We start from the raw sequence: 25,430 nt of genomic DNA on the forward strand, positions 1-25,430 counted from the left end.
GTCCTGGAGCATCAGGACAAAGGAATTACCCACAAAATGACCCCATTTTGGAAAGAAAACACCCCAAGGTATGTTTTAAGAGGCATGGGGAGTCTTCTGAAGACTTCATTTTTTGCCAAACGTTTTTGGAAAATGTGAAAAGAAGATGAAAATGTATTTTTTTCTATGCAAAGTTACCAGTCTATGAGATATATCTATTACACAGCATAGGCATACTTAAAATTACACCCCAAAACACATTCTATAACTCTTTCTGAATATGGCGATACCAAATGTGTGAGATTTTTTCACAGTCTGGCCACATAGGGGGGCTCCTCATCCAATAAGCACCTTTTGGAGTTCTAGGGGAAAAAATGACACATCTAATTTCTTGACTACCTATTGCCATTTTAGAGGTCCTGGAGCAACAGGACAATGGAATTACCCACAAAATGACCCCATTTTGGAAATCAAACACCCCAAGGTATATTTTAAGAGTCATGGGGAGTCTTCTGAAGACTGCATTTTTTGCCAAACGTTTTTGGAAAATGTGAAAAGAAAATGAAAATGTTTTTTTTTTTACGCAAAGTTGTCAATCTATGAGATATTTCTATTATACAACATAAAAATATAGTAGCTTGATTACCCTCTAATAACAATGTAGTGTAAACATAATACCAAACCCCCAAAAAAATGTGTAATCATCCCAAAAATTGTGTAAATAAAATAAAATAAAAAAAAAAAAGAGTCCAAAAAAGAGTCCCAAATTAAGAGTCCCAAATTTTTCCAATCTTTATCTGTGATATCTTAATTCTTCATATCTTCCAACATTCTTAGTGATATACTTCAAACCCGATCTTCATATACCTCAAGAAAAAAGAGCTCAACATGTGTGATATCTTCAAAGAAAAAAGGTATCTAAACAACCGTGCCACACGTGTTTCATGCACATAGAAATCAATGTGCCACCATAACCGTGAGAAGAAAGATAACCCTCAACCTTAGGAGTCACTCCACTACATACCACCAAAGGGAGTTCATAGTTACCCTCAAAATGGTATCAGGGGTCTGAGTATTTCTTTCCACTTTATAGATATTCCTTCAGCCTTTCCAGCCACTTCCCACAGACCTCAATCACAGACCATGGATCAGTATATATCATAAAACTTATAGCACTTTATTGTAGCAACTTACATTCAAGTAAGATGACATCAGCTTCACAAACGGTATATTCCCAATCCTTCCTCTCCTCACAAGTGTACAGATTGCCACACTATCACACTCCCGAGGGAGGAACGGTTGCCGTGAGTACCCAGTACCTCAACGCCCCACGAGGATTGCAGGAAAACACAGCCGCATGTACCAGGATCAAAGATGGCCGTCGCCGCACTTCCGGAAGAGCGTACCTACGTCACCACGTCACGTGCCCCGGACGCGTTTCGTCACATCCGGACTTTATCAACAGGGATAAAGTCTGGATGTGACGAAACGCGTCCGGGGCACGTGACGTGGTGACGTAGGTACGCTCTTCCGGAAGTGCGGCGACGGCCATCTTTGATCCTGGTACATGCGGCTGTGTTTTCCTGCAATCCTCGTGGGGCGTTGAGGTACTGGGTACTCACGGCAACCGTTCCTCCCTCGGGAGTGTGATAGTGTGGCAATCTGTACACTTGTGAGGAGAGGAAGGATTGGGAATATACCGTTTGTGAAGCTGATGTCATCTTACTTGAATGTAAGTTGCTACAATAAAGTGCTATAAGTTTTATGATATATACTGATCCATGGTCTGTGATTGAGGTCTGTGGGAAGTGGCTGGAAAGGCTGAAGGAATATCTATAAAGTGGAAAGAAATACTCAGACCCCTGATACCATTTTGAGGGTAACTATGAACTCCCTTTGGTGGTATGTAGTGGAGTGACTCCTAAGGTTGAGGGTTATCTTTCTTCTCACGGTTATGGTGGCACATTGATTTCTATGTGCATGAAACACGTGTGGCACGGTTGTTTAGATACCTTTTTTCTTTGAAGATATCACACATGTTGAGCTCTTTTTTCTTGAGGTATATGAAGATCGGGTTTGAAGTATATCACTAAGAATGTTGGAAGATATGAAGAATTAAGATATCACAGATAAAGATTGGAAAAATTTGGGACTCTTAATTTGGGACTCTTTTTTGGACTCTTTTTTTTTTTTTTTTTTATTATTTTATTATTTTATTTACACAATTTTTGGGATGATTACACATTTTTTTGGGGGTTTGGTATTATGTTTACACTACATTGTTATTAGAGGGTAATCAAGCTACTATATTTTGATGATTTTTGTACTTCAGGGGAAGGATTGTGTTAGTAACTTGGTGGGGATTCTACTTTGGGAAAGGAGAGTGCTATTTCTTTATACATTATTATACAACATAGGACTACTTAAAATTACACCCCAAAACACATTCTATAACTCTTCCTGAATATGGCGATACCAAATGTGTGAGACTTTTTTACAGTCTGGCCACATAGGGGGGCTCCACATCCAATAAGCACCTTTTGGAGTTCTAGGGGAAAAAATGACACATCTAATTTCTTGACTACCTATTGCCATTTTGGAGTTCCTGGAGCATCAGGACAATGGAATTACCCACAAAATGACCCCATTTTGGAAAGCAAACACCCCAAGGTATGTTTTAAGAGGCATGTGGAGTCTTCTGAAGACGTAATTTTTTGCCACAAGGTTTTGGAAAATGTGAAAAGAAAACGAAAATTAATTTTTTTTTACACAAAGTTGTCAATCTATAAGATATTTCTAATACACTGCATAGCCATACTTAAAATTACACCCCAAAACACATTCTATAACTCTTCCTGAATATAACGATACCACACATGCAAGACTTTTTCACAGCCTAGCCACATAGGGCCCCACATCCAATAAGCACCTTTAGGCATACTAAGGGCAAAAAATACACATCAAATTTCTTGACTACCTATCACAATTTTGGAGGTCCTGGAGCAGCCGACTCTTCTGAAGACTTAATTTTTTACACAAATTTTCAGAAAATGTGGAAATGTATTTATTTTTTTTAATGCAATGTTACTAAATTTTGCAAAAAAACATAGCATAAAGCATAGTGTAGCTTCACCTACAGCCTGTTCCTAAAAGCTCAATCTACTGGTACGTGGCTGCCCACATAGCACTATGTTCACTCACCAAGAAGTTGAACAAAAGATAAACCAAAGAGTACCTGTGGTTTCAGTGCAGTTGTCTATAGAGGATGAGGGCACCAGTGTCTCGCAAGAAGGTAGCCAGTGGGATGTGCAGATGGGTCAGTACCGGTGTCATGCATAGACGTGGTGAGCAAACAGGCAAAGCAGTGGTCCAGGAAGAAGACAGGAACATGGTCCATAAAAAGGCCACAGTCGATACAGACAGCAAGCAGAGACGTGATCAAAGGATTGGTCCAGGCAGGAACATTAAGCTTAGGGCCTTGGTTAGGTAAGACTGGACAAAGGGGTAGAGGCTTCGTCCCACCCAAATCTCTTTGAAGCCTCTGGTCTCCAGACCCTGATCCAGGAATTACAAAACCCAAAGAAAACAAAAAGGTTTTCTCTGCTCGGAAACACTACTCTGGATCCCCTCACATAAGTGAGACCCCTGTGTTGTCTTGAATCCCAATACTAAAGTGGGAGGGAAAAAGATCAGTCCAGGAGGCAGGCAGAAAACATGGTTGATTAACAGGCCAAGGTCAGTTCAGGCAGCAGGCAAAGGCATGGTCGATTTAACAGGCCAAGGTCAGTTCAGGCAGCAAGCAGAGGCAGAATCGATTAACAGGTTGAGGTCAGTTCAGGCAGCAGGCAGAGGCATGGTCGATTAACAGGCCGAGGTCAGTTCAGGCAGCAGGCAGAGGCATGGTCGATTTAACAGGCTGAGGTCAGTTCAGGCAGCAGGCAGAGGCAGAATCGATTAACAGGCTGAGGTCAGTTCAGGCAGAGGCAGAATCGATTAACAGGCTGAGGTCAGTTCAGGCAGCAGGCAGAGGCATGGTCGATTAACAGGCCGAGGTCAATTCAGGCAGAAGGCAGAGGCATGGTCGATTAACAGGCCAAGGTCAGTTCAGATGGAAAGCAGGAAAATGAATACAGGCAGAAACGTGGCAGGGAAATAGCAGGTAGGAGGACAAAGAGAAATATCTTCACCATACTTCACTAATAATGTAGTGCGGTATGGTAGATACGGAAGCACTCTCCTATACAGAGACCAGGCTTTGAGGGACACTGGGGACAATAGTATCGGGTGTCACGTCGAATTCTATTTTTGGAGCATACACAACATTTATTTTCAGGATGGCGGTCTGCTTGGGTAGTAGGGATGATATTGGGGAAATGTCTTTCATGCAATCTGCTCACTGCATCAGAGCGAATTTGTTCAGGTACGGGTCTTCCTTGATAGATGAGGGATGTGATAATCTCTTCCTGATACTGTAAGAAGGTGACAGGTCTTTGTGTGGACTTCTGGTACACGATGTAGGAATTGTACAGGGCCATATGTAAAAGGTAGAAAGATACTTTTTTATACCAGTGGATTGATCTTCTGTTGGGTATGTAGGGCTGTAGCATTTGATCATTTAAATCTGCTCCCCCCATGAACAGGTTGTATTCGTGTATGCATTGAGGTTTTCGAATGGTACCGCGTCTTCCTTGAATTTCCAATGAGCTGCTGTTATGGATAGAGGGAAGGACATAAACATCCCGTTTGTCTCGCCACTTAAGGGCCAGGATCTCTTCATTTTGCAAGCTAGCTGACTCGCCCCTGTTTAGCCTGGTGGCAACCAATTGTGGAAAGCCCTTCCGATTGGGTCGAGCTGTGCCACAGGCTACAATGTCCTTGAGATAAAGGTGGCGGAAAAGGGGCAGACTTGTGTAGAAATTGTCCACGTAAAGGTGGTACCCCTGGTTGAAGAGGGGGTATACCAGGTCCCAGACAATTTTTCCACTAATCCCCATATAAGCTGGGCATTCAAGGGGCTCTAGCTGACTGTCCTTTCCTTCGTAGATACGGAACTTGTGCACGTATCCTGTGGACCTTTCGCAGAGTTTGTTCATTTTCACACCATATCTGGCCCGTTTGCTTGGAATGTACTGTTTTATGATCAGCCTCCCAGTGAAATGGATTAGGGATTCATCGACACAGATGTTTTTTTCAGGACAATATATTTCTGAAAATCTTTGGTTGAAATAATTGATCAGTGGCCGAATTTTATAAAGTTTGTCATACTCGGGGTGATCTCTGGGGGGGCACATGGAATTATCGTTGAAATGTAGAAAGTGCATTATTGTTCTATAGCGGGTCCTGGACATAGTGGCAGAAAAGAGCGGCATGTGATGAATGGGATTTGTTGACCAATAAGCATGTAATTCATTTTTTTCTGTTAGTCTCATATTAAATGCAAGGTCGAGAAACACTTTAAATTCTTCAACTGTGAGGCATTTCCACTCAAATGGACGGGCATTAAAGGAGTTGGGATTTTGGGTGATAAATTGCTGGGCAAAAAGATTGCATTCGTACACGACTGAATTCAAAAAATCTTCAGTGAAAAATAAATGGAAAAATCAATGGCTGTAAAATTTTGAGTTTCTACCTGAATGCCTGACTGGGCTATGAATGGGGGAATTATAGGTGCTTGTGATCCTGTAGGTAGCCACACAGGGTTTAAAAGTGCATCTGGGACAGCAGTATGGACCCTTGGTCGCTGACGTGACACCCGAGTACTAGTACTTGCACTTACACTGCTGGTACTAGCCATGTCAGAGGAAGGTATTGAGCTGCTGGTGGTTGCTTGCTGGTCCTTGGAGCTCCTCATTCTTTTTGTTGGAACACCTTCTTCTGATTCAGAGAGTGAACCGCTGCTGTGTACTGGTTCATATACAGAATCTGAGTCTGACAGTGAGAGTTCTCCGTCACTCTCATCTGTCATACTCAGAATTTGAAATGCCTCCTCGCTTGAATATAATCTTTTGGCCATATTTTTGGCACTGTGATCAGGAACTACTGGAATGGCGGTGATCAGGATGATGGTGCTGGTGTACAGTGGTCTGATGTTACTGTAGTGAGGGACAGATGGCTGTCTGCGGTTGGTTTACACAAGATGCTGTTGGGCAAAGATCAGAGATACCGTGAGCTGGCAGGCAATGTTTTGTGAGTGTGTGTGTAAACTGTGTGCAAAGACTAAAAAGTACTCACAGTTTGCTGTAATGGCTCTCAGGTGATCAGGACTGGTATGGTGGTGATCAGGACCCGTGGGTTTGGCAGTGATCAGGATCCAATGATGTGGCGGCGATCAGAACCCACTGGTATGGCGGGGATCAGGACCCGCTAGTTTGGCGGGGATCAGGATCTGCTGGTATGGCTGTGATCAGGATCTGCTAGTGTGGCGGCGATCAGGGACACTTGTGATCAGGGACACTGATGATCAGGGACACTTGTGATCAGGGACACTTGTGATCAGGGACACGGACGATCAGGGACACTGACGATCAGGGACACTGGTCACTGACAATCAGGGACACTTGTGATCAGGGACACTGATGATCAGGGACACTGGTGATCAGGGACACTGACGATCAGGGACACTGACGATCAGGGACACTGACGATCAGGGACACTTGTGATCAGGGACACTGGTGATCAGGGACACTGGTGATCAGGGACACTGACAATCAGGGACACTGACAATCAGGGACACTGGCCACTGACAATCAGGGACACTTGTGATCAGGGACACTTGTGATCAGGGGCACTGACGATCAGGGACACTGACGATCAGGGACACTGGTCACTGACAATCAGGGACACTTTTGATCAGGGACACTGACAATCAGGGACACTTGTGGTCAGGGACAGACAGTCAAGGACACTTGTGATCAGGGACAGACAATCAGGGACACTTGTGGTCAGGCACAGACAGTCAGGGACACTTGTGGTCAGGGACAGACAGTCAGGGACACTTGTGATCAGGGACAATCAGGGACACTGTGATCAGGGACAATTAGGGACACTTGCAATCAGGCTTGCTGTTGCTCAGGCTATCCGACTCCTTCTCTCACAGACAGAATTCCGTGTGAGGAGAAGGAGCCGGAAGCCGCACCATGCGGCTTCTGTTTACAGTTAATTGGTCACATGGTACAGGACGATTTCATTGGTCCTGTACCATGTTACCTGATCCCCTGTATCTAAGGGACCCGGCGATCTCTGGGCACGCGCGTGTGCGGTCAAGGGGGCGGAAGCCGCACCATGCGGCTTCTATTTACATTTAGACTGTGTCCTTATTAGACACAGTTGGTCACATGGTACAGGACCAATTTCATTGGTCCTGTACCATGTCAGGTGATCGCCGGTATCCGAGGGACACGGCGATCACCGGGCTCGCGGGTGCGCGCTCTAGGAGCCGCGCACGAGCCTCGGATGCGGGCAGACGTTTATAAACGGCCACCCGACCCTGCACTGCCACCGTCCGGCCGTTTATATACAACGGCCGGTCGGGAAGTGGTTAAATGGGACTCTGAGAGTTGTTGTTCATTGTAATATCTATAAGTATTTAGCTGGATTTCTGTCATCTGTAACAAATATCTTTATCCGAATAAATGCATCTCTCTGGAAAAGGATCCTTGGACTAGTTGCTGCGGGAAAAGTACATTTATAAATATACACTGGTCATATGTCCTCCATTATTGATATAAGACAACAGATTTGTCTTATGAACTGTTTCTGTGTGGACCCCATAATTTAGAAGACAACAAATACTACAGGAGATTGTTAGAGACTGCAAAACTACTACAGGAGATGATCAGAGAGACTGCCGACAGACTAAAGGAGATGTTCAGAGATTGCAGACATACTACAGGAAATGGTCAGAGACTGCAGAATTAATACAGGAAATGGTCAGAGACTGCAGACATACTACAAGAGTTGATCAGAGAGACTGCAGACAGACTACAGAAGATGTTCAGAGACTGCAGACATACTACAGGAGATAGTCAGAGAGACTGCAGACAGACTTCAGAAGATGTTCAGAGACTGCAGACATACTACGGGAGATGATCAGAGATTGCAGATATACTACAAGAGAAGATCAGAGATTGCATACATACTACAGGAGATGATCAGAGACTGCAGACATAGTACAGAAGAGAGTTAGAGACTGTAGAAATACTAGAGGAGATGCTCACAGACAGCAGACATAGTACAGGAAATGGTCAATGACTGCAGAAATACTACAGGAAATGGTCAGAGACTGCAGACATACTACAGGAGATGGCCAGAGATTGCAGACATTGTACAGGAGATGGTCAGAGACTGCAGAAGTACTAGAAAAAATGGTCAGAGACTGCAGACATACTACAGGAGATGGCCAGAGATTGCAGACATTGTACAGGAGATGGTCAGAGACTGCAGAAATACTAGAAAAAATGGTCAGAGACTGCAGACATAGTACAGCAGATGGTCAGAGACTGCAAGCATAGTACAGGAGATGGTCAGAGAGACTGCGGACAGACTAAAGGAGATGGTCAGAGACTGCAGACATACTAAAGGAGATGGTCACAGAGACTTCAAACAGACTAAAGGGGATGGTCAGAGACTGCAAACAGACTAAAGGGGATGGTCAGAGACTGCAGACAGACTAAAGGGGATGGTCAGAGACTGCAGACATACTAAAGGAGATGGTCAGAGACTGCAGACATACTAAAGGAGATGGTCAGAGACTGCAGATATACTACATAAATGGTCAGAGACTGCAGACATACTACAGGAGATAGCCAGAGACTGCAGGCATACTACAGGAGATGGTCAGAAACTGCAGACATACTACAGGAGATGGTCAGAGACTGCAGATATACTACAGGAGATGGTCAGAGACTGCAGACATACAACAGGAGATGGTAAGAGATTGCAGAAATACTACAGGAGATGTTCAGGCCTGGTCTCCTCTGCTCACTTTTTCCCAGAACCCTCACTCACATCAGCAGCAGTGTCCCAACCCGGACAGCATGCAGGTCCCCTCATACTCCCGACAGTTCAGCTCAGCAGTGTCCCAGTCCAGACAGCAAGTCCTCTTCTGGAAAGTATAGCACTTGAGGTGGAGGCAGAGATCCTCTGAATGCCAGGTCCTTCAAGCACCTGATTGGTTGCTAGGCAGGCCTAGCGACCAATAGTTTTGAGGGAACTTGGAAGACTGGTGAATTTACAGAGGCAGAAGGCAGTTAATCCCACTCTGTTGGTCGATCAGCCCGGCAGCCTAATTTAGCAGGAAGGAGGGGGGAGGGCACAAGGGGATGTAAGGAATCACTTAGGGGGGACAATTGCATCACTGTAGCAACGTTACTGGTAGGGAAACAGCTGCAACTTTCCTGACCCATCAACTTTTCATATATTTAGAATACAAAGGGTCGTGTGTTACAACTATTTCTACCAATTGTCAATCAAGTAAGTGGATATTAGGCTACTAGCGTCATCTAACTTCTCACTCTCTGGAACAAACTAACATTGGACCCAGACCAGTTCTACCATGAATATCCCTCTTTGAGGAAAATCTTTGACAAGTTCCAGTTTGCTTGAGTAAAATTATGTAGGCAGGTGCACTCTGCTTTTTCCACTGTAGGTGGTGCTCAACTGGAGCAGTACCAGAGCTGGAGAGGAAGTCAAGAAAAACCTCTATGGTTTCAAGGCCCCGTGAGGCAGCTTTCCAGTTGGCTATGCTGCATTCAGGTGACCGCTAGTGGCCATCTTGGGTCAGCAGAGTGTTTTTAAAATGTTACTAAACTCACAACAGTAAAATCTGTCTGTATATGCAGTAAAGCATGCTTATTATACTCACTGTGGAACCTAAGGGGTTATTCCACATTGTGTAAAAAGGCTGTTTGATCCTGTTTCTCTGATCCTCCCCTTCTTCTACTGTCCCCAATACATCTGATAGTACAGAGTTCTATGGGTCACTCTGCACATGCTCAGTTTAGTGTCCTGACACACTATATATATATGGACATGTTACCAATGAGTGGAGATTTATATTAGAGTGTGTTGTGATATATTTTTGTTTGTTTTGGTCACTTGGTCACCTTAATTATTCCCTTAGGGAATACACGAATTGCACTTTATTGAATATATTTGATCACTTGGTCACTTTGATTATTCCCGGAGGGAATACACGTGTTACACTTTATACAATTAATACTGTATTTGCACTGTTGCACTTTTATAAGATATATATTTATTTTGTATTTATTTATATATATATATTTACTTTAGATTTAGGGTTTAGCGCTGCACTATTTATTTATTTATTTATTATTGGACTCACATTGGTAGGAGGTTAAGTGTCAGCAGCTATAGGGATAGGGCCTCATTCTTAGCGCAGGAAGTCATTTTATAATATCCTATCTCTGAAGCCTCCCCACTGGGACCGCGCAGGCTACATTCTGCCCTCTGAGACAGACGCTGTCTGTGCATCTGAACCTGCTGTGTGCACAAGCCACTTGGAACTGTGTGTGTTTCTATGGACTGGCACTCTCTCGATGGGCCTTTCCTTTATTACAAGTTATTGTTCCTGCAACTCTGTGTAATTACTCTGCCACACCACGCTGCACTTTCCCACAAGATGCCTAAAAAGTGGTACACTGAAATAATAATTGTCCATATAGAGGTGGTATACCTGACACATAAATAAAATGTACACCCACATCTTCTCTCAGACAATTTGTACAACTTCACCACATACCTGGCACATTTACTGGGGATATACTGCTTTATATCATGTTTAATCTGTTTAGAAAGGTTTCGGAGCATATAGGTCAAAAACAGTACTCATATACGATACAAAAGAGTACAGTAGATATTAGTAGATAATAGTAGTACAGCACATATTCCATAATATAAAAAACACATTTGAGAAGAAGAGGGGTACGCAAGGTTATACATATAAGAAATCAAATCTTTATCTAATAAGCACTTGCTTAACAGTATATCAAATACGAGTGTAATCGAGGGGTGACCCTCTCTCAAAAATTTCTCCTAAGCAGTGTGCATAATAGGGCAGTAGTAACTTGACGCATGAGGGAGCAGAAGAATGGATAGATATGAAAGGCAAGGGTAAGGGGAAAGAAGAAAAAAAAAAGGGAAGCAAAAGAGGAATGCAAGCATCAAGGTCCCAGAAGTAGCCAAACATTCAAGTCCTGCCCAAGATGAAGGATGTGAAATTAGAGGAGTAACAAAAATGGGGCCATACCATACAGGGACAAGGAGGAAACACGGGGTCGGGGTCACCCGGTGACATCACTGGGTGATTCCCCCCCCTCATGTCTACCTGTCATTGGGCAAGTGTCTTTCCACAGAACATGTCACTCACCGAATGACAGGTAAACATGTGGGTGGGTCACCTGGTGACGTCACGGGGTGATCTTGCCACCATGTCTACCTGCTATTTGGCAAATGATGTGTCCTATGAAGAGACACTAGCCCAATGCCTAAAACACAGGCACTGACTGTGATCAGCAAACTAGAAATACTAGGGCCTGCTATGATCTGCAAACTTGAAACAATGGTACTGACTGTGATCAGCATACTAGAAACATTGATGCTGGGTGTGCTCAGCAAACTGCAAACACTGATGCTGACTGTTATCAGCAATCAATGGAATCTCTGCCACTGGCTGCAATCAGCAACACTAGAGGCACTGGCACTGGCTGTGATCAACAACCTGGAAACACTTAGCACTGTCTGTGATTAACAAGTTGAAAACACTGGCTCTAGCTATGATCAGAATACTGGAAATGCTGACACTTGCTGTGATCTGCAAACTGGAAATTTTGGCACTTGCAGCAATCAAGAAACTGGCAACGCTGGCACTGACTGGAAAGACTGAAGCTTGCTGTGATCTGCAACTGGAAATATTGGTGCTTGCTGTGATCGGCAACTGGAAATAGTGGTGCTTGCTGTGATCTGCAACTGGAAATATTGGTGCTTGCTGTGATCGGCAACTGGAAATATTGGTGCTTGTTGTGATTGGCAACTGGAAATATTGGTGTTTGCTGTGATCGACCACTGGAAATATTAGTTCTTGCTGTGATCGGCTACTGGAAATATTGATGCTTCCTGTGATCTGCAACTGGAAATATTGGTGCTTGCTGTAATCGGCAGCTGGAAATATTGGTTCTTGCTTTGATCGGCAACAGGAAATATTGGATCTTGCTGTGACCGGCAACTGGAAATATTGGTGCTTGCTGTGATCTGCAACTGGAAATATTGGTTCTTGCTGTGATCGGCAACTGGAAATATTGGTGCTTGCTTGTGATCTGCAACTGGAAATATTGGTGCTTGCTGTGATCGGCAACTGGAAATATTGGTGTTTGCTGTGATCGGCAAACTGAAAAAATAAGCCCTGGCTGTGATTGGCAAACTGGAAATACTGGCACTGACTATGATCAGCAAATTGGAAGTACTGGTGCTGTCTGTAATCAGCCTACTAGAATCACTAGTTCTGGCTGTGATCAGCAACACTGTCACTGACTGTGATCATTAAACTAGAAACACTGGTGCTGGTTTTGATCAGGAAGCTAAAAACACTGGTGTTGTCTGGTATCATCCAGTTGTAAACACAGATGATGGCTGTGTTCAGCCACCTAGAAGCACTGGTGCTGATTAAGATAAGCAAACTGGAAACACTAGCACTGACTGTGTTCAATAAAATAAAGACATAGGATAGATGAGCAACACTGACACTTGCCATGATCAGCAACACTGGCATTTCCTATGATTAGCAGCACAGACTTTCCCTTGGTTCACACCTAAGCTTTTTCCGAAACGTTTTGCAGAAATGCAGTACAGTCCATTTAACATAATTTCCTATGGGGACATGTTCACATCTCCGCATTTTCATCTGGTGCATTATTTGAATACAAAAAGTTGCATTTTTGGTTCTATAGACTTCAATGGAAACACTGCAGAAAAGCATGTAGTGCATTTTTTGCCACCTTTTGGATCTGTTTTTGATGCGTTTTGAGTTTTAAATCTGCCTAGCAACAAGAAAAAAAAAAAAACCCAAAACGGATCAAAAACGTGGCAAAAACGCAGGTGCAAAAACATAAAACGCAATGCAAAACACAATGCAGAAATGGCTCAAACACAACCTGCATAGGTGTGAACCTAGCCTTTGCAATGATCAGTAGAACTGGAAAATTGGCACTGGCTGTAATCAAGCATTTTTCAGAAAAATGGGAAACTGGTACAATTGGCACTAAGATCTCACTCTGTGTGTGTGTGACAGGAAGGGTACTTCCTGGCTGGCTACTAATTGCAACCAGTGTATACACTTGTGATCACAAATCCATGGTTTAAAATGCCATGCAGCCAGACATGGCTATTAGAGATGAGCGAATTATTCAAAAATTCGGTTCGGCTGATTCGCCGAATTCGCCGATTAAATTCGCTTCGTGCCGAATATATTCGCTGCGAATTTAACTTATAAAAAGGGTGTTTCTAGGCTTCAGAGAGCCTTTATATTAGTGCAGAACACTGTACCTTTAATTTAAATGCCCTTGGAGTCTGCTGGGGAAGAGAAATAATACTGTCAGTCAGTATGACATGCAGATGAGTGCCGTCGATCTTAGAATCACCGCACACTTCACTCATTTGGGCAGTCACGGGGCCAAAACCAGAGTGTGGAGCCACAGTGTGGCGGTGGAGGCAGCAGCAATGGGAGGCCATACAGCACCCTATGACAAAATGGAACCCACCAGCAGTGTGAGGAGACCTGAAAGTGGCACATGGCAGAGTGTGGCGATGGAGACAGCAGCAATGGGAGGCCGTACAGGGACCCATGACACACTCTGGACCTGGCAGCAGCATGAGGAGGCAGTACAGGGGCCCATGACAGATTACGGGCCTGGCAGCAGCATGAGGAGTCGGTACGGGGGGCCCATGGCAGATTACGGGCCTGGCAGCAGCATGAGGAGGCGGTACAGGGGCCCATGGCAGAGTGGCGGAGCGTAAGCAGCTAAAATTGAAGGCCATACAGAGGCCTATGTTAAAAAGTCCCCCCAGCAGCAGCGTGGGGAGACGACTATCAAGAGTCCAATGGCAGAGTGGCGGAGCAGAAGCAGCTTCAATTGAAGGCCATACACAGGCCTAGGTTAAAAAGCGGAAGCCGTCAGCAGCGTGAGCAGACGACAGAGACACATGGCGCAGGGTGGCGGTGGATGCAGCAGTATTCGGAAGCCATACACAGGCCTCGGTTAAAAAGCGGAAGCTGTCAGCTGCGTGAGCAGACGACAGAGGCACATGGCGCAGGGTGGCGGTGGAGGCAGCAGCAATGGAAGGCCATACAGCACCCTATCACAAAATGGAACCCACCAACAGTGTAAAGAGACCTGAAAGTGGCACATGGCGCAGGGTGGCGGTGGAGGCAGCAGTATTCGGAAGACATACACAGGACTAGTTTAAAAAGCGGAAGCCGTCAGCAGGGTGAGCAGACGACAGAGGCACATGGCGCAGGGTGGCGGTGGAGGCAGCAGTATTCGGAAGCCATACACAGGCCTAGGTTAAAAAGCGGAAGCCGTCAGCAGCGTGAGCAGACGACAGAGACACATGGCGCAGGGTGGCGGTGGATGCAGCAGTATTCGGAAGCCAAACACAGGCCTCGGTTAAAAAGCGGAAGCCGTCAGCAGCGTGAGCAGACGACAGAGGCACATGGCGCAGGGTGGCGGTGGAGGCAGCAGCAATGGAAGGCCATACAGCACCCTATCACAAAATGGAACCCACCAACAGTGTAAGGAGACCTGAAAGTGGCACATGGCGCAGGGTGGCGGTGGAGGCAGCAGTATTCGGAAGACATACACAGGACTAGTTTAAAAAGCGGAAGCCGTCAGCAGCGTGAGCAGACGACAGAGGCACATGGCGCAGGGTGGCGGTGGAGGCAGCAGTATTCGGAAGCCATACACAGGCCTAGGTTAAAAAGCGGAAGCCGTCAGCAGCGTGAGCAGACGACAGAGACACATGGCGCAGGGTGGCGGTGGATGCAGCAGTATTCAGAAGCCAAACACAGGCCTCAGTTAAAAAGCGGAAGCCGTCAGCAGCGTGAGCAGACAACAGAGGCACATGGCGCAGGGTGGCGGTGGAGGCAGCAGCAATGGAAGGCCATACAGCACCCTATCACAAAATGGAACCCACCAACAGTGTAAGGAGACCTGAAAGTGGCACATGGCGCAGGGTGGCGGTGGAGGCAGCAGTATTCGGAAGACATACACAGGACTAGTTTAAAAAGCGGAAGCCGTCAGCAGCGTGAGCAGACAACAGAGGCACATGGCGCAGGGTGGCGGTGGAGGCAGCAGTATTCGGAAGCCATACACAGGCCTAGGTTAAAAAGCGGAAGCCGTCAGCAGCGTGAGCAGACGACAGAGACACATGGCGCAGGGTGGCGGTGGATGCAGCAGTATTAGGAAGCCAAACACAGGCCTCGGTTAAAAAGCGGAAGCCGTCAGCAGCGTGAGCAGACGACAGAGGCACATGGCACAGGGTGGCGGTGGAGGCAGCAGCAATGGAAGGCCATACAGCACCCTATCACAAAATGGAACCCACCAACAGTGTAAGGAGACCTGAAAGTGGCACATGGCGCAGGGTGGCGGTGGAGGCAGCAGTATTCGGAAGACATACACAGGACTAGTTTAAAAAGCGGAAGCCGTCAGCAGCGTGAGCAGACGACAGAGGCACATGGCGCAGGGTGGCGGTGGAGGCAGCAGTATTCGGAAGCCATACACAGGCCTAGGTTAAAAAGCGGAAGCCGTCAGCAGCGTGAGCAGACGACAGAGACACATGGCGCAGGGTGGCGGTGGATGCAGCAGTATTCGGAAGCCAAACACAGGCCTCGGTTAAAAAGCCGAAGCCGTCAGCAGCGTGAGCAGACGACAGAGGCACATGGCGCAGGGTGGCGGTGGAGGCAGCAGCAATGGAAGGCCATACAGCACCCTATCACAAAATGGAACCCACCAACAGTGTAAGGAGACCTGAAAGTGGCACATGGCGCAGGGTGGCGGTGGAGGCAGCAGTATTCGGAAGACATACACAGGACTAGTTTAAAAAGCGGAAGCCGTTAGCAGCGTGAGCAGACGACAGAGGCACATGGCGCAGGGTGGCGGTGGAGGCAGCAGTATTCGGAAGCCATACACAGGCCTAGGTTAAAAAGCGGAAGCCGTCAGCAGCGTGAGCAGACGACAGAGGCACATGGCGCAGGGTGGCGGTGGAGGCAGCAGTATTCGGAAGCCATACACAGGCCTAGGTTTAAAACTGGAACCCAGCAGCGTGAGCAGATGACAAAGACGCACATGGCAGAGGATGGATCTGGCAGCAGTATGAGAAGGCGGTACAGGGGCCCGTGGCACAGTGTGGTGATGGGGGCTACAGCAACTGGATGCCAGAAAGTGGCCGATAGGGCTATATACTGCATGACTACATAGGTGGTTTTTATAGTACTTTATTTTGGCCTCCCTCTCAGCAGGTGTGAAAAGGCCACCATTTTTGAACGGTAGCGAGGGTCCAACAAGGTGGACAGCCAAAAGTCATCCCTCTGTCTGATGGTTATTATTCGGCTGTCGCTACGCAAGCAATCGAGCATGCTATGGGCCATTTGTGCCAAGGAATGCGAGGGACTCCCTGCCTCCATCTCCACAGCATACTGCCACGGTGCGTCTGGGTCCTCTGTCTCCTCCTCCTCTACCAGATGCTCCTGCTCCTCCACTCCTGTCCGCTGAGTGGAAAAACCACCCATTTCACTCAATAATTCCTGAGCACCAATGTCCTCCTCTACCTCCTCCTCTTCTTCCTGTCCTGCCCCCACAGGGGTCATGTGGCGTTGAGATCTGTGCGCCACGTCTACCGCACCCTGACCAGCCATTGTTAACAGCATTTGTTCCAGGACGTGCAACAGAGGAATGACGTCGTTCATCCCATAGTCCTGCCGACTCACGAATAGCGTGGCCTCCTCAAAGGGCCTGAGCAAGCGGCAGGTGTCACGCATGAGCTGCCAATGGCTAACATCTAAGTTACACAGGGGAGTACCTTTATCCGCTTGTAACATCAGGAAATCGGTGATGGCCTTTCGCTGTTCGTAAAGGCGGTCTAACATATGTAGGGTTGAATTCCACCTTGTTGCAACGTGGCAGATCAGGCGATGCTGTGGAATTCCGTTCTGCTGCTGCAGCTCAAGGAGGGTGTGCTTTGCGGTGTAGGAATGGCTGAAATGCATGCAAAGTTTACGTGACATTTTAAGGATGTCTTGCAGTGGGATGGTGGATTTTAGGAACCGCTTGACAACCAGATTGAACACGTGAGCCATGCATGGCGCATGGCACAACCTTCCTTGACGCAGAGCAGACACCATGTTCTTTCCGTTGTCGGTCAACATGGTTCCGATTTTCAGTTTGCGCGGAGACAGCCATCTGTCGATTTCTCTGTTCATTACACTCAGAAGTTCCTCCCCTGTGTGACTACGTTCGCCAAGGCATACCAGGTGCAGCACAGAGTGACACCGTTGCGCCCTGCACATGTGATATGCCGGTCGGGTAATGGGACTTGGCACGGGGGATGGCGGCTGAGGACACGGCGGAAGAAGAGGTGGTAGAGGCGGACATCTTTGCTGGACCAAGGACGTGCAAACGTGGAGGCAAAAGCGGCGTGACCTGTCCAAGTTGCTGGTGCGGCTGTGCCGGCACTACGTTCACCCAGTGGGCCGTAAATGACATGTACTGTCCCTGACCGTAGTTACAGCTCCACACGTCGGCGCTGCCGTGCACTTTGGCAGAGACCGACATGCTCAAAGACTGGCCCACCATCTCTTCTACATGTGAATGCAGGGCTGGCACTGCCTTTTTGGCGAAGAAATTCCGGCTTGGCACTCTCCACCGCGGCTCGGCACAAGCCATCATTTTTCGGAAAGGTGCTGAGTCCACCACTTGGAAAGGGAGGGACTGCAGCACCAGCAACTTGGACAGGAGGACGTTCAGCTTCTGCACCGTCGGGTGCGTGCTCGCAAACTGTTGTCTCTTGGAAACGGATTCCAAGAAAGACTGCTGACAGAATCCGTGAAGAGGAGTAGCAGGAGAAGGAGCATCTGAACGAGGGGAAGATGCCAATGAGCGACAACTCCCCTCAGCAGAGGTGTTGGAGCCTTGACTGGCTGATAGAGGGCGATTGACGTCGGGTGACGGAGCAAGTAACGGAGCGGGTGATGGAGCGGGGGCTGGGGCAGGCAGAACCGCCGTATCTTTATCACGGTTTTCCCAGGTCACCGAATGGCGACGCTGCATATGCTGACGCAACGCTGTAGTCCCAACATTGGCCCCCTGGCCACGCTTGACTTTCTGGCCACATAGTCGACATACGGCTACGTTTACTTCCTCGGGCGGCTTGACGAAAAATTGCCACACCGCCGAGTAGGAAACTTTGCCCCCGCTACTCCTCACTGGCTGACTGCTACTTCCTCCGTGCACACCGGCACCACTACTGGCCGTGGTGGTAGGCTGCAGTGGAGCTGGTGCTCTACTCCGTGGCCGTTTGGCTCCACTGACACTGCTGCAACCCTGCTGCCTCCTGGGCAACCCACCGACTGTTTTGCTCGCTGGCAAGCTGGCACCCTCTTCTCCTGATGTTGCGGAAGCAATAGCCTGATGACGACGAGGCTGCCAAGTGCGATCAGCCTCATCATCATCAATTAGGGTCTCCGCGTCACTACTAGCCCCCTCGGCTGCGTGTGGGTCAGGAGACAGACCTGTCTCTAGACCGGCTACCGAGCCACTCTCCTCGCCAGTACTTCTTCGCCTGGCTGCTGAAGAGGCGGATGTCTCCCCCCGTTCCTGACCGCCCTCTGTTAGCTCTTCCTCACTGTACAGTGGGGCTGAGCCCACAGCATGCGATACTTCGCTTGGTGAGGGAACACCAAAGGACAGGGGCAGGTAGAGGACACGTGATTTCAGTGGGCTTGCTCCCGGGCCATGCCAACTAACGGTTGTGTCTGACGTACCCACCGACCGTTGGCTGTAGGTGTCAGAGGTGACCTGGGAAGAGGAAGACGACCGAGTCAACCAATCGATGACGGCAGGGTTGTCGGTGGAGACACGACCGCTGGATGACACCGGGAGCACTGGCCTCTGGCTGCGACTAGTGCTGCCTCGACCCCTTCCTCTGCTGCCACGTCTGCTCGCTCCTGAAACATTGCCTCCTCTGCCACTCCTCTGCGTGTTGTCTGACATACTCTTTAATTCAATAAGCACCCCAAAAATAAAACCGGATTTAACTCTTTGAACGTACAATAGTGGTTCTGAAGCAGAAAGTCAGTTTATTTAGCGCAATCGGTCAATTGCAGCTTGCCGTTGGCTGTAAACTGTACGTTTATGTCACTGGAATGCACTAATCACCCAAAAAATATTACCGCCACCCGGCGTGTAAATGGATCTAACTCTTTGAACGTACAATAGTGGTTGTGAAGCAGAAAGTCAGTTTATTTAGCACAATCGGTCAATTGCAGCTTGCCGTTGGCTGGAAACTGTACGTTTATGTCACTGGAATGCACTAATCACCCAAAAAATATTACCGCCACCCGGCGTGTAAATGGATTTAACTCTTTGAACGTACAATAGTGGTTGTGAAGCAGAAAGTCAGTTTATTTTGCACAATCGGCAAACTGCAGCACCAACTGTGCACGACAGCCACCAAAAAAAAAGGGTGTATGTCACTTTAAATTTTCGATTCTTTGATAGCTGTGGCCCCGGAGTAACGATTCTGTGTCCCTGAGTAATGATTCTGTGTCCCTGAGTAACGATTCTGTGTCCCTGAGTAACGATTCGGTGTCCCTGAGTAACGATTCTGTGTCCCTGAGTAACGATTCTGTGTTCCTGAGTAACGATTCTGTGTCCCTGAGTAACGATTCTGTGTCCCTGAGTAACGATTCTGTGTCCCTGAGTAACGATTCTGTGTCCCTGAGTAACGATTCTGTGGCCCTAAAGTCTCTGTGGCCCTAACTCTGTCTCTTAATACAGACAGGTCTGTCTCTCTTGAATGACCGGAGGCTAATGGAGAATTCTAAGATGGCCGCGATTTATAGCTCCACCATTACACAGTGCTGGCTGGCTGCTGATTGGCTAATGCGATCACATGTCATGATTCATGACTCATGAATGCATTATGGGTCAGCGCGCCTTGTCTGCGCGCCTTCCCAGAGATCCCCGCCCCATCTTCTCTGTCCATTTTCTCCTGTCGCCACACATGTCGCCGCCATTTTTGGGAAAATTCGATTCGTGCATCCGAAGTTTGCTAATATTCGGATTCGTCGCGAATCTAATTTTTCCAAATCTTCGGAACGAATTCCACTTCGTCATGTTCGATTCGCTCATCTCTAATGGCTATGTCAGGGAGCGAGGAGCCAGACATACAAGGAGGTGCAATTAAAGGTAGGTTTATTAATATAAAAATAAGACAAGAGTCTATGCAAGTCCAACAGCGGAAATCGTAGCCAAAGCCGGGGTCAAGAGCCAGGAAGAATCGTCGCCAGAGCCGGGATCAGGAGCCAGAAAGAATGGTTGCCAGAGCCGGGGTCAGAAGCCAGGAAGAATGGTCGCCAGAGCCGGGGTCAGAAGCCAGGAGGAGTCTTAGCCAAAGCCGAGTCGGTATCCAGGAAAGCAATGAGTAGCTAAACAGGAGCTTGCTGTTGTGCAACAGACAGGACACGAATGCAATATACAGCCACAAACAGCAGACTTATATGTGATAAGCCGCCACCTCCTGGGGGAGGAGCTACAGAGGGCTGAAAGCATAAAGGATCCCACAATTCTTTGCAGACACCTAAGATGGATGCCAGCACATAGAGCAGCACAAGGTCTGAGGAAAGGCAGGACCTTGACAGTACCTCCTCCTCAAGGGCCCCTCCCCCTCCGCAGCTCAACATAAGGCTTCTGTGGAAAGCGGGCGTGAAAAGTGCAGAGGAGGGCAGGAGCTTGAACATCCGCGGAAGGAACCCAAGAATGCTCCTCGAGCTTACAGAAAAGCTCGTTCTCACGTAATTGTTGCAGCACTCGCTTAACATCCTGGATATGAGACTCCATGGACGCAGAGTAAACCAGGATGTTGTCCAAGTAAACCACCACACACTGCTGCAACAAGTCACGAAAGACATCATTAATGAACTCCTGAAAGACCGCGGGCGTGTTACACAACCCGAAGGGCATAACCAGGGATTCATAGTGGCCGGTTCTGGTGTTGAACGCAGTCTTCCACTCATTGCCCTCCTTGATCCGTATGAGGTTGTACCCTAAGGTCAAGTTTAGTAAAGACCATTGCTCGCTCAATTCACCGCCCTTCTTTTTCACGAAGAAAAAGCCAGCTCCTGCTGGAGAAGTAGACTTGCGAATGTGCCCCCGGGAAAGCGCATCCCCATGTACTCCTCCATGGCCTGATTCTCCGCAACCGAAAGAGGATACACCATGCCATGCGGAGGAGTGGCACCGGGTTGTAAGGTTATGGCACAATCGCATGGACGATGAGGAGGCGGAGCACCGGCGCGCACCTTGTCAAACACGTCCAGGTACTCCCCATAATCAATGGGCAACACAGAGTCCGAGGAGGCACACAACACCTTAACAGGTCCACGAATGCAACCTGCCCCACACTGTGGAGACCACGAGAGAATCTCTGCCGACCGCCAATCAAAGGTCGGATTGTGCTTCTGAAGCCAGGGATATCCCAAAACCACGGATTAGTGCGGGAAAGAAATTACCTGGAAACAGGCCAACTCCCTGTGAACAGCCCCAATAGCTACTTCCACCAGTAGGGTCTCGTGGGTAACCTTCAGCGGTTGCAGGGGCCTGCCATCTATCGCCTCGAGGACCAATGGAGTAACTCGAGCCTGCAGAGGAATGGAGTACTAGGCAGCAAACGAACTGTCCATAAACAACCCGCCAGCACCAGAGTCTACCAATGCCTGGGCCGTCACCAAGCCTTCCGCCCAAGAGAGGACAACGGTGATTAGCGGTTTATCTTTGCGGGAAACCGGGGACGAGGAAACTCCACCCAAGATCTGCCCCCGACAGGATCTCAGGTGCGAGCGTTTCCCGGACGGACCGGACAGGACTGCTGAAAATGCCCACCGAGACCACAGTACAGGCAGCGACCCTCCCGAACACCAAGAGGTCCGCTCCCCCTCGGAAAGGCGAGCAAACCCCAGCTGCATGGGCTCACCACCAGACAAGCCATCCCCAGGAGGCGTGGGAGGAGAGGGACAGAAAACATAGGCGCCAATCCGTTAGGAGGCCTCCGCAGATGCTCCTTAAGTGAAGGCCTCTCCCTGAGCCTGGTGTCAATCAGGATTAGGAAGAAAATGAGTGCTTCGAGCTCCACAGGCAGTTCTTTGGCTGCAATCTCGTCCTTCAACGCATCTGAGAGACCATGAGAGAAAGCAGCCACCAGAGCCTCATTGTTTCAACCCACCTCTGCCGCCAGGGTACAAAATTCTATGGCGTACTTGGCAACAGTTCGTGAACCCTGATGCATGGACATGAGCAGCTTAGCAGCAGAGGCGGAGCGAGCAGGCACATCAAATACCGTACGGAAGGAGGCAACAAAACCGGCAAACTTGTGAATCACAGGGTTATTGTTCTCCCATAAGGGATTTGCCCAGGCCAAGGCCTTGTCCGAGAGCAGCGAGATTAGGAAGCCCACCTTTGACCTCTCAGTAGGAAAAGCGTGGGGTATCAATTCAAAATATATGCCCACTTTGTTAAGGAAACCCCGACACTGACTCGATTCACCCCCAAAGCGCTGTGGAAGGGGGGCTGAACCAGTCATACCTCTGGGCACCACAGACGCGGCAGCAGATGCTAAGGTAGGCGCAACAACCTGAGCAAAAATGGGAGTGACAACCGGCCTAATAGCACCAGGAGCAAGGTGCGCTGTGCGTGCAAGCAGCGTCTGCGTCTGCAACGCCTGAGCGAACTGAGCCAACAAGAGATCCTGCTGATCAAGTCTGGCAACCAACATAGGGAGCGGGGGCGTATCTGCACCGTCAGGATTCATGGCATTCGTGTAGTGTCAGGGAGCGAGGAGCCAGACACACAAGCAGGTAGGTTTATTAATATAAAAATAAGACAAGAGTCTATGCAAGTCCAACAGCGGAAATCGTAGCCAAAGCCGGGGTCAAGATCCAGGAAGAATCGTTGCCAGAGCTGGGATCAGGAGTCAGGAAGAATCGTCGCCAGAGCCGGGATCAGGAGCCAGGAAGAATGGTCACCAGAGCCGGGGTCAGAAGCCAGGAGGAGTCTTAGCCAAAGCCGAGTCGGTATCTAGGAAAGCAATGAGTAGCTAAACAGGAGCTTGCTGTTGTGCAACAGACAGGACACGAATGCAATGGACAGCCATAAACAGCAGACTTATATGTGATAAGCCGCCACCTCCTGGGGGAGGAGCCACAGAGGGCTGAAAGCATAAAGGATCCCACAATGCTTTTCAGACACCTAAGATGGATGCCAGCACATGGAGCAGCACAAGGTCTGAAGAAAGGTAGGACCTTGACAGGCTATAGGTGAAATGGCTGCAGGAGATCAGCAGCATGAGATGCAACAAATGGTGTAAAATATAGTTACATACAGTCAGGTCCATAAATATTGGGACATCGACACAATTATAAATTTTTTGGCTCTATACACCACCAGAATGGATTTGAAATGAAACGAACAAGATGTGCTTTAACTGCAGACTGTCAGCTTTAATTTGAGGGTATTTACAACCAAATCAGGTGAACGGTGTAGGAATTACAACAGTTTGCATATGTGCCTCCCACTTGTTAAGGGATCAAAAGTAATGGGACAGAATAATAATCATAAACCAAACGTTCACTTTTTAATACTTGGTTGCAAATCCTTTGCAGTCAATTACAGCCTGAAGTCTGGAATGCATAGACATCACCAAACGCTGGGTTTCATCCCTGGTGATGCTCTGCCAGGCCTCTACTGCAACTGTCTTCAGTTCCTGCTTGTTCTTGGGGCAGAATTCTCACAGCTCTTACTGTGAAGAAATCTTTCCATGTTTGGAGATTAAATTTCTTTTCTTCCAGACGTAAAGAGTGCCCCCTTGTCCTCTGTGATGACCTCAGGATGAATAGCTCTACACCGAGTTCACTATATGAACCATTGAAGTATTTATACATTTGAGTGCATCCCCCCTTAATCTCCTCTTCTCAAGAGAGAATAAATTCAGTTACTCTAATCTTTCCTCATAGCTGATAAATAATGTATTTAAAAAAATAGAATTATGTTTGATACACAGTGCTGTAGAAAACTAAAGTTAGGGTTAACATCTGCCTAAATAAGTTATAATTTTTTGTGAAGTTGTTTATCACATAAGACATGTTGCTTACTGCAAGTATGCATATAATTTAAAGCCACAATGATCACTATTCTGCATGTAAGAATATACACAAAGGTATATTTCATGCACTGATCTTCAGTAACCTGTATGTTACTTGTAAACATTATATATTCTGAAGTCTACCCATGTACGTTTTCAAATCATTTTTTATCCCAATATACATGATTAGAGATGAGCGAAGTATTCAAAAATTCGATTCGGCTGATTCGGCGAATTCGCAGAATAAATTCGATTCGAGTCGAATATATTCGCTGCGAATTTAACTTATAAAAAGGGTGTTTCTAGGCTTCAGAGAGCCTTTATATTAGTGCAGAACACTGTACCTTTAATTTAAATGCCCTTGGAGTCTGCTGGGGAAGAGAAATAATACTGTCAGTCAGTATGACATGCAGATGAGTGCTGTCGATCTTAGAATCACCGCACACTTCACTCATTTGGGCAGTCACGGGGCCAAAACCAGAGTGTGGAGCCACAGTGTGGCGGTGGAGGCAGCAGCAATGGGAGGCCATACAGCACCCTACGACAAAATGGAACCCACCAGCAGTGTGAGGAGACCTGAAAGTGGCACATGGCAGAGTGTGGCGATGGAGACAGCAGCAATGGGAGGCCGTACAGGGACCCATGACACACTCTGGACCTGGCAGCAGCATGAGGAGGCGGTACAGGGGCCCATGGCAGATTACGGGCCTGGCAGCAGCAATGGGAGGCCCGTAATCTGCCAGTACCCTATGACAAAATGGAACCCACCAGCAGTGTGAGGAGACCTGAAAGTGGTACATGGCAGAGTGTGGCGATGGAGACAGCAGCAATGGGAGGCCGTACAGGGACCCATGACAGATTACGGGCCTGGCAGCAGCATGAGGAGGCGGTACAGGGGCCCATGACAGATTACGGGCCTGGCAGCAGCAATGGGAGGTCCGTAATCTGCCAGCACCCTATGACAAAATGGAACCCACCAGCAGTGTGAGGAGACCTGAAAGTGGCACATGGCAGAGTGTGGCAATGGA

This window comes from Staurois parvus, unplaced genomic scaffold, assembly GCF_062004578.1.
Source record: "Staurois parvus isolate SC_StPar_1 unplaced genomic scaffold, SC_StPar_1.0 ptg000522l, whole genome shotgun sequence".
Taxonomy (NCBI): Eukaryota; Metazoa; Chordata; class Amphibia; order Anura; family Ranidae; genus Staurois; species Staurois parvus.